General features: G+C 37.6%; 1 protein-coding gene across 1 annotated transcript in view; it reads left to right on the forward strand.

Annotated features, from left to right (window-relative positions):
- The window catches only part of NBAS (NBAS subunit of NRZ tethering complex), a 194,249-nt gene that overhangs the window by 54,044 nt on the left and 128,046 nt on the right, over positions 1-12,159 (forward strand). The gene's annotated exons all lie outside the window — the stretch shown is intronic.

The raw sequence follows: 12,159 nt of genomic DNA on the forward strand, positions 1-12,159 counted from the left end.
GTAAAGCCTATTAGCAACTTAATCAAATCACCATTTTATATGGTTCATTTCTCAGATAAAGCATTTGGCTGTTTCTGGGGTGATAATGTGGCTGCTACTTTGTCTTTATTGTGCCATGTTAAGGAAGCTCTTTCAAATTTTAGTGCAGTGTGAAAATGCTTCTTCTCATGCATAAAATAATAGTTATGCTTTTAGATGTGACGTGACTATTTTCCATTATTCCTTTCTCTTGAGGTCCTCTCTGTCCCAGAAAATACTGTTATAGAGATACAGGTGAGAGATGGAGTCTCATAAACTAAATGCAGGGGAAGAGATAAATACTGTCTAGCAGATATTGGTTTGGGCTTCTCTTAACTTGGGGTTTTGTCCATTTCCAGAAGCTGTCTTTAGAAATCAACCGACTGTTGTTTTTTCAGAAAATTCCATTTCAAACTGATCCAACCAGAGTCATTGTCTTAGTGAGATGGAAAATAAATAAATACAGTAGTACCCCTAGATACGAGCATAATTCATTCCATAAGGGAGCTTGTATCTCGAGGCAACTCGTATTCTTGAACAAATATCTTTTTTCCCCTCCGAGATAACCAAAAGCAAGGATTCTAACCAAAAGCAAGGATTCTTGCTCCACCTAGTGGACACTCGGCTCGTATCCCGAATTTCAGCTCTGGAGTAGAACAGAAATGTCTCTCTCCTCCTAGCTCGTATCTGGAAATACTCGCATGTAGAGCAGCTCGTATCTAGAGGTACTACTGTAAACAGGAAAATAAATAAATAAATAAATGTATACGCCTGAAGTTATAATGGACTTCAAAAAAGCTACGTATTATTCATCATTCAAATCACGTGATCACATTTTGAGCATTTACCAACTGGCTTGCATTTATGACTAGTTGCAGTGTGCTCTGGTCACAGGGCCATGCAATATGGCCAAAAACTTCAATTGGATCTGTTGGATTTGATTGACAACAATTTAGTTCATTGAATACAATTATCTTAATAATTCTGTTGACTCACTTAACCATTGTGAAAACAGTTTTGAGTCCGGTCATCGGATGCATCAGCATACAACCTCAACGACTTGCAACCAAAATTTCGGGCCCATTGTGGCTATAAGTTGAGGGCAACCTGTAGAAGAGAGCTCTGCAGTTGATCCAAAAGCCTGGTGAGGGCCATGTGTGACCTCTGGGTTACAGGCTGTTTACATTACTTGCAACTAATTTCTATCTGCAGCATAGAAAAGACTATACTTGTTAAGTCCTCAACTTACAACGGGTCAAGAAGGCTGCTGCTAGAGCCTGATTGGCTGAATCACAAGCAGCCTTTGAATGGAAAGTTACAATGTTCTGATTAGGTGGCTGCCTGACAGCTCCACTATAAAAGGGGAGCTGTCAGAAGCCTGGCTGCTGTCCGTTACAGAGCTATTATCCATGGTGCTGAACTGAAGAAATAAACATGTCTGTTTAAAAGTCAAGCCTCATCGTGATTCTGTCAGGACAGGGACAAGCCAATCTAACAGTACTCTTGTAGTATTAAGAAGAGTATAGATAGAGAAGGTAGTAATAAAATCTGTCCAAATTTTCCTTCATGCCTTTTTAGTCTAGTGAAAGGAGTAATGCAATTTCCAGAGATAAATCTTTGTACAGTTTTCTCATAAGCCTCCTTTAGAAATTTGAAAAATCTTCAGAAAAGCATAGGACCGTGATGGTATGGCACACGTTGCATAATTGGCATGCTGAGCCATATTGGTGGGCACATGAGCTCAGATTTTTGGGCCTTTTTAGCCCACTGTGAGTCGGGAAACAGCCTTTTCCAGCCTCCAGACAGGGTGGGGAATACCCGTTTTTTGCTCTTCCCAAGTCTATAGCCCTTCTAGCAGCATGAGGGGGGGGGAACAAAATGCCCCCCCCCCCTTTCAGAGACTGGAAACATTCCATTTGCCAATTTCCGGTTTAACCAGAAGTTCCATTTTTTGCCCTTCCCAGGCCTAGAAAGGCTCTGAAGCCTGGGGAGAGCAAAAAAAAAAAAAAAAAGGAATTGGCAAATGAGCCATTTTCTCACTCTGGAGGGCCTCCCTGTGCCATTTTCTCCCTCCAGAGGGCCTCCCTGGAGGGGAGGGCATTTTCACCCTCGTCAGGCTCCTAGAAAGGCTCTCAAACCTGAGGAGAGCTAAAAATGGATGTGAAATTGCATGCCCCACCACTGGCATAAGAGATAATATAGTTTGGTTTATTTTCTGTTCCCTTAATTAATATAAGCCTCTAATGGATGAAAAAGTCTCCTGCTGCTTGGTTCAAAACACAAATCAACATTTATAAATGTGAGAGTGAGAAGGGGGGGGATGGTCTAACAGGATGAGACATTAATATTTCGGGGTAAAATATCTGTAGATGACATATTAGACTATTTCATTCTGTCATGCTTTTTGTCACTATTTTCTTCCATCCCTGTTAGTATTTAATCCTAGTTTTTAATTATTTAATCTTAAGGCAGCATTTTTAATGATATGATCTTAATAGAAGTAAAAAAAAGAGTGATTTTCCCTCCTTTCAAACCTAGTCTCATTTTAAATAAACTGTGGTAGGTTTGAAAAAAACTAATAAAACAGTGTACAGTATTTAGACACTCAGACTGGAGGGACATTTGTAATTTAAAAAAAAAATTAAACTTTGATGTATTCTGAGGAATATAGCCATTTGAATTTAAGAGAACATCTCTAGACAATCACTCTCTTCATCAGCAATAGAACCGCATATAGCTTAAACCTTATAATTTTTTGTTTCTGTTTTCAATGCATAAAAAATAATATTGCAATATTATAGCCAATATATTAGTTATACAGAGGAATCTCAGGTAAATGGTTCCCCCATCAACTGTATTTTTTCTGAAAAGTCATTTATGACTGCCATGAAAAGGGGTGAAAGAGAAATATATTTTTAAAGCACCAGTTCATAAATAGGCTCCCTTGTCTGCACTAAATTTCTTTCAAATGTTTTTTCCTAAGTTGTATCTTTTGATGTTTGACTCATCCTGATAACAACTCCCATAATACAGTGTCTTATTAAATTAATTCAGCTAATTATGAAGTGAAAGGAGAAGAAAAGTAATTGATAGCCAATTGGCATCCTGGGTATTTGCAAGAGCTGGAGACTGTTTTCAGTTGGACTGGTATACTGTATTATTAACCTCTGTTCCTTTCACTTTCAGGATCAGTCCCTGTATTGAACCTATTGACAAAGAGACCAGATTATTTGCAGAGTACAGTGGTACCTCAAGATACGAACCCCTCGTCTTACGAACAACTCATGATACGAACCCGGGGTTCAGAAAAATTTTGCCTCTTCTTACGAACTTTTTTCGAGTTACGAATCGGTGTTCGGAGACTGCTGGGAAGCCGCGCAGCTGTTTTAAAAGGTGACAGCCGGGCGGCGGGGCTTCCCAGCAGCCTCCCGAACGCCGGTTCGTAACTCGAAAAAAGTTCGTAAGAAGAGGCAAAAATTTTCTGAACCCCGGGTTCGGTTCGGGAGGTTGCTGGGAAGCCCCCCAGCCTGGCTGTCACCTTTTAAAACAGCCGCGCGGCTTCCCAGCAGTCTCCGAACGCCAAACGCGGAAGTTCAGGTTTGGCGTTCGGCTTCGGGAAGCTGCTGGGAAGCCACCCGGCTGTTTTAAAAGGTCACAGCCGGGCTGGGGGGCTTTCCAGCAACCTCCCGAACCCCGAACTTTTGCCGAACGTTCGGGTTTGGGGTTCGGGAGGTTGCTGGGAAGCCCCCCAGCCCGGCTGTCACCTTTTAAAATAGCCGGGCGGCTTCCCAGCAGTCTCCGAACGCCGAATGCGGAAGTTCGGGTTTGGCGTTCGGCTTCGGGAAGCTGCTGGGAAGCCGCCCGGCTGTTTTAAAAGGTGACAGCCGGGCTGGGGGGCTTCCCAGCAACCTCCCGAACCCCGAACCCGGAAGTTCGGCAAAAGTTCGGGGTTCGGGAGGTTGCTGGGAAGCCCCCCAGCCCGGCTGTCACCTTTTAAAACAGCCGGGCGGCTTCCCAGCAGCTTCCCGAAGCCGAACGCCAAACCCGAACTTCCACGTTCGGCGTTCGGAGACTGCTGGGAAGCCCCGCCGCCCGGCTGTCACCTTTTAAAACAGCCTGGGGGCTTCTCGGCGGCCTCCCGAACGCCGAACCCGGAAGTTCGGGTTCGGCGTTCAGCGTTCGGGAGGTTGCTGAGAAGCCCCCAGACTGTTTTAAAAGGTGACAGCCGGGCGGCAGCGTTTGTTTTGCAGGGGGTTTTTTTGGTTGCACGGATTAATTGACTTTACATTGTTTCCTATGGGAAACAATGTTTCGTCTTACGAACCTTTTGTCTTACGAACCTCCCCCTGGAACCAATTAGGTTCGTAAGACGAGGTATGACTGTAGTTGTGGTGATGTTTGTTTCAATCTTTGCTAAGCATTTACAATGCATTGATTCAATTACTGAGATAGCAGGTTTTTGTCAACTTGAAGCTTTTAATTATGTCATAATTTTGTTAGAGGCAAATTTCATACTTTTTAATATTGAGGTGTCTATCCACTATCCACAAACTGCTGTGATGGCACAGTGGTTAGAATGCAATATTTCAGGCTAATTCTGCTGACTGCAAGCAGTTTGATTCTGACCGGCTCAGGATTTATTCATCCTTCGGAGGTTGGTAAAATAAGGATCCAGATTGTTTGGGGCAATATGCTGAGAATTATAAGCTGTTTAGAGTGGGCTGTAAAGCACTATGAAGCAGTATATAAGTGCCATTGCTATTTGAAATGCCTGTAAAACGCACTTATAATTGGTCTGCTTCCTGCTGTTGATAATTGTCAGGTCCTGTGCAAGTCAGTGATATTAACAGATTCTAAAAATCAGTCAGCTGCAATAGAAATGAATAATAGAAGCCAGGCCTTCCTTATTTTGGATTTTCAAATCTTTATATAATGTTTCTACATGCCTGGCCAAATGAAATGATTGTTGTAGCTTATGATGAGAAAGTCCTTCTATAGAGTTGATAAAATGCCCTTTATAATCCTTTAACTACGGTACAATTTTCTTTTTTTCTTTTAATAAGAATGTCTTTGCTTACTTCTTTTACTTGAAATGCTCTAAAGCATTCAGTATCTCAGTCTTATTATAAGTCTTTCAGTCTTCTTACGAAGTCTTTCTTCTTAAATATTTTTGTTTGTGTAGTTGCTTTTTTATAAATTGTTCCCTAAGATTAAAATTGCAAAGGGACCCCTTGTGAAGTTTGCACAGCAGGAATTGTTGAAAGAAGCAGCAGCTGAACCTTTCAAGTATATCTTTATATCTTTATTATGGCCTTATTGCCGGAAGACACAAGATACATCAAATATGCATATCAAATAAATGCAGAGACACACATACCTAAAATCAATAGATATAATCAAAAATAAATTGAAAAAACAATAAATATAGAAAATAAGAGAGATAGTAGTGGCAATCACCAAGATTAGCAAACATCTGCTGAAAAACCTTGCCAAAACTTCAGGGACTCCTGGCAATCTCTGATAATTGGTCATGATTGAAGAAAAAAGGAAAACAGTAGAAAAAAATAAGTAGAAGCACAAATTTGAGCAGCCTAGGAGGAAACATTGGGATCCTGATCAGACAGAAGAAACAACAAACATAGTTCTGATTTACTGCAGAATATTGCTTCAGGATGAGATAAATAAATGTCATTCAATATTTCCTGTAAAGAGGCTCAAGATTTCATCAGAACCTTCCCTATAGGGACAAATAGACTAATGTAGAGGAATCTGTTTCTGGTGAAATTGTTTAAAATGTCTGGGTTATTTCATTTAAAGAAATGAAATGCCATATACCATCTACCATCCCCAAATAAGTAGAAAAATGAGTTACCGGTATGTTGTCTTAAATTGTGCTTGTCAGCAAACAGTGTGCAAAACTAGATTATTCCTCTTCTCCCCCCAAACACAAACATAACTTTTTTGTAACATCCAAATCTAGTATGAAGGATTGGAAGATTTTTTCCAAGCAAAAGGGGAAGTGGCAAGGAAAATTAAGGGAAAAAATTGTTGTACAACCAGAAAAACAACATGTTTTTTTGTAGAAGGGGTGATAATCAAATTCAGTTTATTACATTTTAGGGTGGTTTCAAGAAAAATGTAAAAGTTAAAGGATGTTTTAAAAATTCTGTTGGAAAAACAAGCCAATAAAATTTGAATAAATAAGAGGAAATTATCTCAAAATTAAGGCAACTGCAATAGTCCACTGGGGCATATTTTTATGATATTTTATTTTATGATATAATTATATTTCTTGGGATTTTTAATCAAACATTATTTTATTTGCATTTCACATTTCTGCCTATCTCAAAGGAAAAAAATGCATTGAAAAGCATACATGGAAATAAATCTAATTAAAAGTTATTGGGTTTATATGTAAATAAAAAGCATTACGACTGAGCGTTAAGTAAAGTTCATTTATTAACATAAATTTGAATACATATTTTAAGGGTAACTTGGACTAATCTGAAAAGAAATCTAAAGCAGAATTGGCTTGTTTAATAATTTGATAAAAGACTGTTAAAAAATCCCACGGCAGTTGGTTAACTTCTAAGACGTTACCAAACCATCCTAGAAAAAGATAGTGGGAAATATTGTGACAAGAAAACTCTGGACTTATTCATATAGATTCAACATTGGTTTGAGGGTGTCTTTATCTTTTACTATGTGAGTCTAAGTCAAAGGTTTTTTTGCATTGCATTAGAAACGGAACATACAGAGTATGCACTGTGTATTATGTTTGTTGATTTGGCTCAGAAAGTATTAATTTTAGCAGAACACACTATTATAGGTAGTCTTTGACTTACTAGTTTATATTTATGACTAATGCTATGTCCCAAGGTCATGTGGATTACCTTTCGACAAACAAAGTCAATGGGGAAGCCAAATGCATTTAACAACTGGGTTACTAATTTATCAGTGATTCACTTAACAACTGTGGCAAGAAAGCTTATAAAAGGGAGCAAAACTCACTTAACAAATGTTTCACTTAACAGAAATTTTGGGTTGTAAGTTGAGGACTACTTGTACTTCTAAATAGTCTGCTTCTGACCTAATTAACTTTCATGAGAAGTGAGTGACAACCAACTTTAGTGAAAGAGAAATTTGTATGATCTCTTTCAAGTCTTTGTAACAAACACATTTTAACAGACCCATCTATTTTATTTCTCCCACGGTAGAACATAGTTAACATTTATTGGTGTTGTAAGCAGTTATCAAAAGTTTTTTTCCTGTGTACAAGTCTTTGGATCCAGGCCATCACATGTATATGCTATTTTCTATCCCTGGAATGCAGTATACAATTTTTACATAATATGTATATGTACTTACATGTATTGATATTATATGTTGAATGTAAAATAACATATAAGACTATTCATAAACGTACAAACACTTGTTATAATAGGCTTGTTTTCTGTTCTACCGTATGTTGAAGGCTCAAAAATGTTTGCACGTTCTTGCCATTGGTGTAACAATATATCTAGTTTATAGGAACCAATTGTAAGCATTCAGTTTTTACTGCCAAAGAGTTCTTTACCCCAATGATGACATTAAAAAAAAAAACCCTTACAAAATATCTAATGGAAACCATAAATAAATAGTCACAATGAAAGATTTTCCGGTGTCTTGGAGACTTTTTATAGAATTCAAATGCCTGAGGTGCATTTAATCTACTCTTTGAAATACTCCCTAGATAGCATTTTAGAATATTGCGCTTAATTTTAGGCAGCATAATTTTCTCTTTACTAGCAGTGTGCTGATATGAATTCCTTGGCTATTTGAAGCTTGAAACCCTCTAGGAGAGGCTATAAAATTATCTCTTTTCAGGGAGGAGAAAACACATTATAAATGGTTCATTTTAAAAGTCTTCACTTAGTTACAGAGAGTGAAGAGCCTGGCATCTGTTGGTGTATAAATGTAATGGTCAATAATGTGAGTTTACTTTGGCCTGACGCTCTCTTGCCTTGGTTAAAAGATGAACTCTGGAGAATTTTATTAGAGAAAAGGCTTTTTTTCTGCCTTAATCATTGTGCTTAAATGGCAAAGCATCTTTTATACAAATCAAATACAAATTCAAATACAGGTTTCATTTTTCTTATTTCTTTATGCAAAATGTTAGAAGCTTAAGATAATTCAAAGAAGTATCATACAAAACATTTATATGTGATATAAGGCTAAGCAGATAGTAACTGTTTAAAAATGCATTCAATACCCTTTCTTTAATAGAATTAAATGAGAATAGCTATGTTTTTCAATGTCTTTAATTAAGCATTATTTTAAAAATAACCAGGGATATAATTGTTATCAACAATAGGGCCCCTGCTGTTAAGTACATCTTGGACCCAGTTTTTCAGTGTTCTCTCCTCAACCAGCATTGTGGATTCACTAAGCTGATCTAGTACTGGTTGCCTTACCTCTGTTTGCTTGGTTATCTGTCTCTCAGTTTAACTTTGCATCCCAATGAAAATCTATGTCTGAAATGTTAACCAAGATTCATTTTCTAAAACTTGGTGGATCACAGTGTATGATTTAGCAAAATGAGGCAAAATAAGACCCTTGGCATGCCTCATATTATTTTAAGTTTAATGTCCTTCAACTTTCCTACAATGAGATATCCTAACTTTGAACTACAGTACTATCTTCCTTCTTTACATTTATAATTTTCATCACATATTTCTTTTTTTCAGTTGTATGTTTATAAATTTTTACCACATACTCTTCCAACATACATTTAATTTTTGAAATGAAAAAATACATGTGATTCTTCTGTTACATGTTTAATGAGGAAATGTTTCTGATGTAGTATTCAGCCATATGGTGATGCTTTTAGCTTCTCTAATGATATACAATTGAACGAATCTAAAGGATTACCTATTTGCATGTGCAGTATATCCATTGCCAAGCCTAGCTTTGTGATATTGCCACACTTAAAAGAAAGAAACATTTACGATAATTGTTCATTGACATTTAATGTCATAGTGAAACATTCCATATTGTAATGTAAAGCTTCGTCTTACTGCTGTGTTAGTGATGTGAACCTTTTTGGAGCACTTTGTGCTTATCTAGTCCACAACAAGGAAAAGGAGTTGCTCAGGGGGTATGCACATGCTGGAAAATGTACTTCTAGTTTCCAGTGTGGGCATGCACACCAGCCGTCAAATCTTCTGGTTCCTGCTACGCATGCACACATGCCAGTCAGCTGGGTAACACCCATGCCCACACTGGAAAATGGAAGACCAACTCTTCCAGTTTCTGGCACTGCTGTATGCACAAAGGCCAACTTATTGTTGCGCACATATGCGTACCACAAACCTGGAAGTGGAATGAGCGACATAGCGCATGCCAGACACCATGGCTCTGCATATCACTTTTGGCACATGTGCCACAGATTCACCATCATGGTGCTATGTGATTTCTAGACCTCTATATATTAAGGTTCATTTATTAAGAGTAAAAGGAGACGTATCAATTTTGGTTAAGCTTCATCTGTTCTGTAATAATATTCATAAGATACTTAACCTTGTTCTTCTAGCTTATTCATGTTAACAGTACAATCATCCTCTTATCTTTTACATCTAGTCAGTTCCAGATAAAACCAAAATAAGTACATCATATTAGCAGAAAGAATTAAAACTCTTTATAGAAGGGCCTGATTAGAATTAACATTAGTATACAACATTAGTATATGTTGTATATTACATTGGGATGGATCAGTTCCAGAAATGAAGGCCATATAAAACAGACATACCTTGTTCAAGTTATTATGTTATTTGATAAAGCTAATGGTCGTATAGAGGGATTGAACATAAGCCAGAGGATTGGTCCTGTGTTTCCTTCTCATAGGATAATATTAGTATGTTTAGATATGAATATTGTCTGTTTTATACATGAGTAAAGTATAATATTTCACAGCACATTGTGTAAATCGGTTTCCACCCCAATGTGCTGCCATTGTACAAAAGGGAAACAATAATTTCTTTATTTTCCTGAATCCTTCATTGCCCTACCAGGATTGAGACAAATATGCTTTGACAAATAGGTTAGGTTTTCAATCTCTAGTCTTTTCAGAACCCTAACTTGTGCGTGGAATCCTCAGATATGAAGAAATCTTCTAAGCTAGGGGTATCACACTCGTGGCCCGCAGACCGGATGCTTCACGCACTGACCACACCCATCCCCATTTTACGGAAGGTCAGTCGTGGTACATCTCATGATGGCAATGTATCATCACAGGTTTGACACCTGTTCTAAGCTAAAGAGGTATATCATCCCACTATGTAAAGGGCAGTAGAGAACAGGACAATGGTATTATGGAAGAGGCATGCAGAAGTCTCTTAATTAGAGGTCGATGTTTGTTTAAACAACAAATCTTTGTTTAAAAAAATGGTTTCGTGAAATGTATCCTTGCTACAATGGAGGGTGATGGTTCAGTGCAATAGGAAATACTAAGGAAGGACTCACCGGTGGCCTGGCATTTCATGAGTAGCACCTCAATAATATGTGAGGGATGCTGGTTGGGAAGAGCAGATTACTTGTTACTGAAGAGAGGGTACACTTATTTACAGTTACCTGGCAATGTTGATTAGTCTTCTTTCTCTCAATAGAAATAAAGTAGGGAAAAGAAAGCAACAGAAATGGGATCTATTTTTCCAAGCCACAAAGTAAAGAATTTCCATTCCCTTTTTTCCCACTGTCTGTGATTGGAAACCACTTTATTAACAGATTGGAAACACATCCCCGGGACAAGTCTCAAAGGCACAGAGCTAATGAGCTTTACATGAGAGAGAAACTGACTTAAGTATCAAATAGATCAAATGTTATTAAATATCATTAAATCACTGAAGCAGGAGTCCAAGTAACCGTTCCTTCATATATATTTTTTTTTGGGGGGGGGTCTGTGTTGTTATGAATAGTGTCTGTGGCAAGACCTTGACTTAAAATCTTAGCTATAACTTACCGTATTTGGAACAGATTATTCTGCAATAGCCTGTCCCTTAGGGTGCCTGAGTCATCTTTTCAGAAACAGAAATCAGGAATTTAAATCCCAGACCAATAGTTTGGTTTTTTTTTTATTGGCCTGTAATAAGTATAACACTCAATAGTTACTGTGTAGTTGATTGTTACAAATGGTGTTAAGTAATAACTTTGTACTATACTAGAAATTCTGAGAAATGCAGTCTTTGTGTAGGAATCCTAAAAAGATAACATAGAGAAGATAATGCAGGAGATAATGTCAAAGATTAGTTCTCAAAAAACCCTTTATTGTTTCTGTTTTCTTTTCAGTGTCAAGATTTTGCTTGACGCTAAGCTATTGTACTGTTGTTTGAAAAAGCAATTTAACTAAGGAAAGTTTGGTGGGAAAAATGTAATACCCAGAGGCTACTCCCAAAGCAAAGAAAATTATCATCTTTCCTTAAGCAAGGAAAAGGTTAAATTCTCCCTTGATGCCAGTTTTGATTTAATTATTTTAATATGCCATCCCTACTGGCATATTAAAATCCTTGCAGTTTAAATGCAAATATCCATTCAATGCAGGGGTGCAAATCTTTAGACCAGAGGGCTACTTGCTTTCTCAACTAATAATTGCCGAATAATAATTTTTAATCCAGTAGGAGGAGGAGTTTATTAATTGTGTGGGAAATAATCATTTTGAGTTAATTTTCTTTTCTTTTACTTAATTCAAATTTAGTTTTTATTCAAGCCTGCCCCATCCTTGCATGCCGTTCAGTGGGTCTGATTTAGCTGTACTTTTGGCCTTCAATCCCAAAGCAGTATTCTAATAATAATTCAGTGCTTAAGGTAAACTAACCTGCATATTCAGAGACTGCCCCCTATTTCTGTCATAAACACTAAATTGAAAACAAGTTCTGCAGTTTAGATTTTGTGATAAATACAGAGGTAGGCAACCAATGGTTCTCAGGCTAGGAAGAAGGGTTTTTTTTTTTAGTTCTTAAACACTTAAGGGTTTTCCCCATTGACTGATCTTGAATATAATTTATATTAGGCTTAACGGCAGGGAATTGCAACATGGGTGAAGTCTTCTCTTGGAAATCAGCCTAGACTTTGATGAATACATCTAATTAGTAGAACTTATTAAGAGGT

The sequence above is a fragment of the Erythrolamprus reginae genome, chromosome 1 (assembly GCF_031021105.1).
Source record: "Erythrolamprus reginae isolate rEryReg1 chromosome 1, rEryReg1.hap1, whole genome shotgun sequence".
In the NCBI taxonomy this organism is placed as follows: domain Eukaryota; kingdom Metazoa; phylum Chordata; class Lepidosauria; order Squamata; family Dipsadidae; genus Erythrolamprus; species Erythrolamprus reginae.